This window comes from Bufo bufo, chromosome 1 (genome assembly GCF_905171765.1).
Source record: "Bufo bufo chromosome 1, aBufBuf1.1, whole genome shotgun sequence".
In the NCBI taxonomy this organism is placed as follows: Eukaryota; Metazoa; Chordata; class Amphibia; order Anura; family Bufonidae; genus Bufo; species Bufo bufo.
This window is the reverse complement of record NC_053389.1, coordinates 295740771-295748696: the sequence shown is the minus strand read 5'-3', so window position 1 is coordinate 295748696 and position 7926 is coordinate 295740771. Positions and strand designations below refer to the sequence as shown.

General features: G+C 44.0%; 1 protein-coding gene across 1 annotated transcript in view; it reads left to right on the top strand.

Annotated features, from left to right (window-relative positions):
* Window positions 1-2304: 2304 nt before the first annotated feature.
* Window positions 2305-7926, top strand: part of LOC121005713 (E3 ubiquitin-protein ligase RNF213-like) — a 98748-nt gene continuing 93126 nt past the window's right edge. The window contains exon 1 of the mRNA XM_040438508.1: window positions 2305-2410. The gene's annotated coding sequence lies outside the window, so the exon portion shown is untranslated. The remainder of the gene's footprint in view (window positions 2411-7926) is intronic.

Genomic DNA, 7926 nt, shown 5'->3' with positions numbered 1-7926 from the left:
CAGTGACGCCACCAGGCTCACTGCTGGGTGGAAGCCTCCGCCTGGCAGCCCTAAGGAGAGCCCGGTACGTCACCGAATCTCCACAAAATGCCTTTTCCCTGCGCAGGGCAAAGGAGAGCATCGGAGCATGAACTGCCCCAATGCTCTTGTCCGGAAGGGGGGGGTGGGCCTGGGTGAAATTCTGGGTATGTCCGGGTTCAGCTCTGAACCCAGACAACCCCTTTAACAGTTTGTGTATAATGTGATGGAAAAATGAATCTAGCCAGCAAAGGAGGATATCTTGACAATCACTATACATTAGTAACTGGTTTGTATTAACTTTCTGTACATGCCATTTGCTGAAGTGACACAACCCCTTTAACCCTTTCGCTACCAGCGGCGTACATGTATGGCGCTGGTGCGATGTGTAAACATGACGCCCGCTCGCACGTGCAGCGGGCGTCATGGCTGGCGGATCTCTGCTGTTTCATACAGCAGAGACCCGCAGCTAATTACCGTGACTGGCAATAATGCCAATCGCGGTAATCAAATGCTTTAGATGCCGTGATCAAGTGAGATCACGGCACCTAAATGCACAAAAACCTTCCTACCGATTCCCCGTGTGTTCAATCCAGGCATAGACAGTTGATAAGGTCCGGATGCGTTGCGGCAAACCCGCGCGAGTAGGTACCCAATTGCAGTCAGTTTTGACATCACATGATCTTTTACCATGGCGATGGATCATGTGACTGACCATGTGATGATCGCAGTGACGTCATCAAAGGTCCTTTTCCTGTGCATAGCAAAGAAGAAGACAGAAGAGAAGCCGGGCTGCGCGATCAAGTGGATTAAGGTGAGTTAATACAGTTTTATTTAATTTATTTTTTAACCCCTCCAGCCCTGTATTCAGAATGCTATTATTTTCCCTTATAACCATGTTATAAGGGAAAATAATAATGATCGGGTCCCCATCCTGATCGTCTCCTAGCAACCGTGTGTGAAAATCGCACCGCATCCGCACTTTCTTGTGGATGCTTGCGATTTTCACGCAGCCCCCATTCACTTCTATTGGGCCTGTGTTGCGTGAAAAATGCAGAATATAGAACATGCTGCGATTTTCAGTGATGCGTGAAAATCACCGCTCGTGTGCACAGCCCCATAGAAATGAATGGGTCCGGATTCAGTGCGGGTGCAATGCGTTCACCTCACACATTGCACCCGCGCGGAAAACTCGCTCGTGTGAAAGAGGCCAAAGCCTTACTGATGAGGCTAACAGTATTCAAGCTGCAATTCTTATTTTGGCCACGAGATGGCAGGCCAGGATAAGAAATTAGCAAACGTAAGCAAAATGAGCTAATAAAAAATTTCTGATAGACCAAAAAAAAAAAAAAGTGATAAGCTCATATATAAGGCACATAATGATCACAACAAATGTAAAAAATATATATACCGTATATATAAGTTTAAATCACCCCCCTTTCCGTATAATAAAAAAACAAAAACTAAATAACAATAAATATAAGCATCATGGGTATCACCGCGACTGAAAATGCCCATACTATTAAAATCGGAAAAAAAATTCCAATAAGGCGAATGGTGTAATGGAAAAAAGGGTCAAAATGGCCGATTTGCCATTTTTTCATTGCTTCTCTTACCACAAAAAATGTAATAAAATGTGATCAAAAAGTCACGCATATTCCAAAATGGTATCAATTAAAAGTACAGATTGTTCCGCAAAAAATTAGCCCCTGAACAGCTCAGTAGACATAAGTATAAAAAAGTCATGGGGGTCAGAATGTGGTGATGTAAAAAAAAGAAAAAAAAATTCTCAAAGTTTAAATTTATTTTTACACTATTTAGACATAAAGAATCTATACATATGGGGTATTGTTGTAATCGTACTGACCCAGAAAATGAATGAATGGGTCAGTTTTGCCATAAACGAAACGGCGTGGGAACAAAACCCATAAAACAGTGGACGGATTGCGGGTTTTTTTTCCAATTCCACCCTATTTGGAATTTTTTCCCCTCTTCCCACTACATTTTATGCTATAATTAATGGTGGCATTAGAAAGTACAACTTGTCCCGCAAAAAAATAAGCCCTCATACGGCTATGTGACCGGAAATATAAAAAAGTTATGGCTCATGGAAAATAGGGAAGAAAAATGAAAACGCAGAAACGAAAAAACCTCTGGTAGCCAAAGGGTTAAGGGAAATTCCAAGGCAAGATAGAAAGTGGTGGGAGGGCTGCAGATGAGAAATGAAACCGAAAGTTAAGTGAGTAAGATAAAAGGCTTGCAGACGTAGCTAGTACCGGGGAGTGACCGCTGAACTCAGTCAGTGATAGCTTTTCACACGTCTTACAAGGGCTGCAGGTTTATCCTTCTCCAGATCCTCTATAGGAGACCACAACATCTGCAGGAGCGCTTTGGAGGTAATCACATGGTTTAGATTTATTTCTGCTTGATTTTGATGTCCATTCACACGTCCGTGAATGTGTCCGCACCCGTTCCGCAATTCTGCGGAACTGGTGCGGACCCATTCATTCTCTATGAGGCAGGAATGGATGCGGACAGCACACAGTGTGCTGTCCGCATCCGCATTTCCAGAGCGCGCCCCCGATCTTCCGGCCCGCGGCTCTGGAAAAAAATAGAACATGTCCTATTCTTGTCCGCAATTGCAGACAAGAATAGGCAGTTCTATGGGGTGTCGGCCGGGTGTATTGCGGATCCACAATACACTACGGACGCCTGAATGGACCCTAATTAGAGTTTTAGAAACCGTATGTGTTCTATATGTTCTGGAGTATTTTATTAGTCCAGCAGATATGAGGCCGTATCTTAGGGCTACTTTGTATGATTATTTGGAACTCCAAGTATCGTTTTGCTATGGCATTTCATTTTTGTCATAGCATCCAAAAGTAGCCGAGTACAGCGCTCGGCTATCTCTGGAAGTCCCATAGAAATTGAATGGAGCATCAGACATACTACACCGCTGTACCATGGGGCACAAGGGAGTCCCGTTTTTGTGATTATTTGGGGTCCAACCAATGGCAGATTATAATATGAGCAGTTTGGGCAGCCGCCCAGGTCCCAAGTCTCCCAGGAAGTACTCACCGTCTTAAAGGTGTTGGCTACTTCTGATCAATGTGTATGTAGATTATGACACTATTAATATAGACTTTGTTGATATTCTGTGCCGTTTGCTATATCTCATAAGCCATATCCGCACAGAGGTCCTGTCCATAATTCATCTATTGTACTGCGTTGAAACAGATCAGAATCTCAAAAGTTGAAGTCCTTTTGTGGGGATAAAAAAAAAAAAAAAAGCCCCTTCCCCCAAGCCATCTACTATTGTAAAAAAAATAGAAAAATAGACATATTTGATATCGATGTGTCCGCAACAAACAGCTCTATACAAATGTCACATAATCATGATGTTCATATGTACCCCAAAATAGAACCAATGATAATGGCAACTCAACCCACAAAAGATAAGCCCCCACACAGCTCCATCGAGAGAAAAATTAAAAACGTATGGTTGTCAGAAAATAGCTGTACTGGTACCTCAGAGGCAGTGCTCCAGATGGCGACCAAAATGGTCACCAATGTGACTTAGAATTGCAAGATGGCGCCATTTGCCCCTAGACCGTCTGCTGCTCTGCCTCTTCCAGCAGACGTCTGCAGATCCGCCCCTCACACTACCCGGCACAGAGGGTGGGCGTGGCTTAGGTTCCCGCTTCCAGCAGTCTGGCAAGTTTGGAGTGGAGTCTGTTCTGTGGAGCTGAGCTGCTGGAGACATTTCCACTAGGGCCGCACAGAGCTCCTGCACCGTCCACGGCTGATAGCACGAGGCGAGTCACCCGCATGCAGATTTATTAGTGTGTTTTATAGGACTGGATCCCTATGAGGTCACAAGGAGAAGCCAGACATCGGTAAACCCTGTCAGAACAAGTATAAGCACTGGCTGTGCTGGTTTAACACCGCAGTATGGCTACATGCACACGACTGTTGTGTGTTTTGCGGTTCGCAAATCGCGGATCCGCAAAACACGGATGGCGTCTGTGTGCATTCCGCAGTTTGTGGAATGGCGCTGACAGCCATTAATATAACTGCCTATTCTTGTCCGCAAAATGGACAAGAATAGGACAAGTTATATTTTTTTGCGGACTACGGAACGGAGCAACGGATGCGGACAGCACACTGAGTGCTGTCCGCATCTATGGCGGCCCCATTGAAGTGAACGGGTCCGCATCCAAGCCGCAAAAACTGCAGCACGGATGCGGACCAAAACAACGGTCGTGTGCATGAGGCCTATGTCAGTGGGATCCGCTGTCCTGGTGTGCATAGCTTTATACTGATTTATGATGCTATGTAACCCTTAGAGGTCTGGAATGTACTGGATAACATGCACCTAATGCTGTGTTATCCAGTACATTCCAGAACTGTTACATAGCATCATAAATCAGTATAATTCTATGTGACCCCGGCAGTACAGAGCTCCTGCAGACACACTGTGGTGTGAAACCGGCGCAATCCTATCCATGCACAGACTAGTAACCATTTCTGATCATAAATCGTATAATCTATTATCATTATCCCACAAGACCAGTGGGTCTAGCAATCAGCTCTCAACCTTCCCGTCAGTCCGTGTTACTGCTGGCAGAATGATGAAACAATGGGACTCCCCCGGCCTAGGTGTTCGCTCAGCAGTCCCACGCAGATTGCCGCCTATACTGCGCACGTTCTAGAAAAGGACGGCGATGTCCGTCCACGGCTCCTTACTGACACGTGGGTAATGGGCAGAGAGCGCTTAGCTGCTCCTTTCTGCTCCAAAGGGGTTAAGCACAGGCTGGTTCAGCTGCTAGACAAGGTCCCCTACCTTTTCCACATCTCTGCTTGCTGGCAGTGAATGGAAACCTTCAAGGTTGACATTCGCAGACTGAATGGCCATGTCCAGCCACAGTTACACAGTGAGCAGCACTAGAATATGGGCAATCTTTCCTCAAGAAACAACAGCAAACAAGAAAGGTTTTCATTCACTGACAGGCAAGCAGAGGCGTTGAGAATAAAGAGTAAAGCTTCTGCAGTATTAAACTGTTTACAGTTTACCCTGCTAAGCGGAGGCTTCCGCCTAGCAGTATTGCCGGTGACGTCACCGGCACTAATGGGCGGGCTTTAGCGCTGCCGTAGCCTGTTTTAGAGATCAGGCTACGTCACCAGAGCTAATGAAAAAGCCCATACCCCGGGCGATATAGCGCATGGCAAGGGAGAGCATCGGAGCATAAAATGCTCCAATGTTTGTCTCAGAGGGGCCGGAGGGGTGAAAAGGAGGATATTTCTGGGTTCAGCTCTGAACCTGGACAACCCCTTTAACCCCTTCCCGCCCAGCATCGTACATGTATGGCGCAGGGCAGGTCTTTAAAGATTGCGCCTACTCGTGAGCGCAGCTGGTGGCTGCTGTTTTAAACATTTAACCCCTCAGATGTACCTGGGAGCGCAAAAAAACAGAAGCACAAGCTATAGTGTGTGCGTCAGCTTCAGTCCTTCTGAATGATCCAAGGCTGCCACACATAGGTTCCTATATAGTCCCTGCCTGTGGCAGGGCTCCTTAGCAACATATTGTAAGTCTCATAGATAACAGTGCTAATACATTACTACATTCCTATGGGAACTATAAAAAGGTACAAAATGTTTTAAAAAATATTGAAAAAATTCTAAAAAATATAAACACTAAAATCACCCCCTTTTCCACAAAAATGAAAATGGCTAAACAATCAAGGGCATTGCCGCGTGCGAAAACGCTCACACTTTTAAAGGGGTTTTCCGAGATTTTGATACTGATGACCTATCTTCAGGATAGGTCATCAGTATCTGATCAGTGGGGGTTCGATCAGTTGTTTGAGAAGGCATAAAAATGCTATACAACGTACTGTGCTGGGCCTGGTAAGCACAAATAAGGCTGCGGCGCTCACCTGAGCTTGGCTGCCTTCTCAAAACAGCTGATCATCGGGGTTCCTGGGTGTCGGACCCCCATCGATCAGATACTGATGACCTATCCTGAGGATAGGTCATCAGTATCAAAATCTCGGAAAATCTCTTTAAAATATAAAAATATTTATCCCATGAGGCAAATGGCAAAACAGAAAAAAAAAGTCTAAATGGCCAATTTGCATTTTTATTTTATTTTTTTTGTTTTTTTTGTCGCTTTACTACCCACAATTTTTTTTTATAAAAAGTTTATCAAAAAATCATACACACCCCAAAATAGTATCAATGAAAAGTACAGGTCACCCCACAAAAAGGAGCCCTCACACAAATCCATACACATAACTACAAAAAGTTATAGGGGTCAAAATATGGAGATGAAAAGGAAAAACTTCTTTTTTTTTCAAGTTTTTTTTTATTTTTTTCTGTGTTAAAAAAAACAATACAAACTTGTTATCGTCGTAATCGTACTGACCTGAAGACAGTGGCGTACCTCCAATAGAGGCAGACCATGCAGCTGCTGTGGGGCCCGTGAGGAAAAGTGGCCCACAGTGGAGGATAGGCCCCACCCCCTAATTAAACTCATTACGTCCTGCTCCAGTATAGTATCCCTACCATCAGTGGAGAAAACTAAAGGACCTGTGATGATGTCATCACAGGTCCTGTACATCTAGTAAAGGAACTGCACAAAGAATGGTGTAGTTCTTAGGTTAGCTAGGAGCATCTGCTAGGACCTGTGATGACATAATCTTCAGCATCACAGGTCCTGTACATCTAATAAGGGAACTGCACAGAGCATGGTGGGGCTAAGAATGGGGCATGGGGGCCCAATTTAGATTCTTGCTATGGGGCCCAGTGTCTTCTATGTATGCCCCTGCCTGGAGAATTAAAGTAACAGATCAGTTTTAACCACATACTGTAGGGAACACTGTAAAAACAAAACCCATAAGGGCTCATGCACACAAACTTATTTTATTTCCGTTTCCGTTCCATTTTTTTTTACAGGTCCATATGCGGGACCATTTACTTCAATGGGTCCGGATAAAAAAAAACGGAAATGACTTTGTTTCCGTATGTTCGCATGTCCATTCCACAAAAAAATAGAACATGTCCTATTCTTACCCGTTTTGTGGACAAGGACAGGCATTGTTAAAATGGATCCGCAAAAAAAAAACCGGATGCAAATGGATGTCACACAGATGTCATCAGTATTTTTTGCGAATCCGTATTTTGCGAACCACAAAATGTGGATCTTCAAAAAATACAGATGACGTCTGTGTGACATCCATGTTGCATTCGTTTTTTTGGGGCTCCATTGTAACAAGCCTATCCTTGTCTGCAAAACAGACAAGAATAGGACATACTCTATGGAACGGACATACAGATGCGGACAGCACACGTTGTGCTGTCTGCGTTTTTTGCGGACTCATTGAAATGAATCCAATCCGCCAAAAAAACGGAATGGACACTGAAACAAAATACGTTTCTGTGAATGTAGCCTAAACCTGTGGTGGAGTTTTTTTTTTTTTTCCAATTCCACCCCATTTGGAATTTTTTTCTAGCTTCTCACTACATCAAATGCAATATTAAATGGGGCCATTAGAGAGTACAGCTTGTTCCGCAAAAAACAGGTCCTCATACAGCTACAGTACAGACCAAAAGTTTGGACACACCTTCTCATTCAAAGAGTTTTCTTTATTTTCAGGACTATGAAAATTGTAGATTCACACTGAAGGCATCAAAACTATGAATTAACACATGTGGAATTATATACATAACAAGCAAGTGTGAAACAACTGAAAATATGTCATATTCTAGGTTCTTCAAAGTAGCCACCTTTTGCTTTGATTACTGCTTTGCACACTCTTGGCATTCTCTTGATGAGCTTCAAGAGGTAGTCCCCTGAAAGGGTTTTCACTTCACAGGTGTGCCCTGTCAGGTTTAATAAGTGGGATTTCT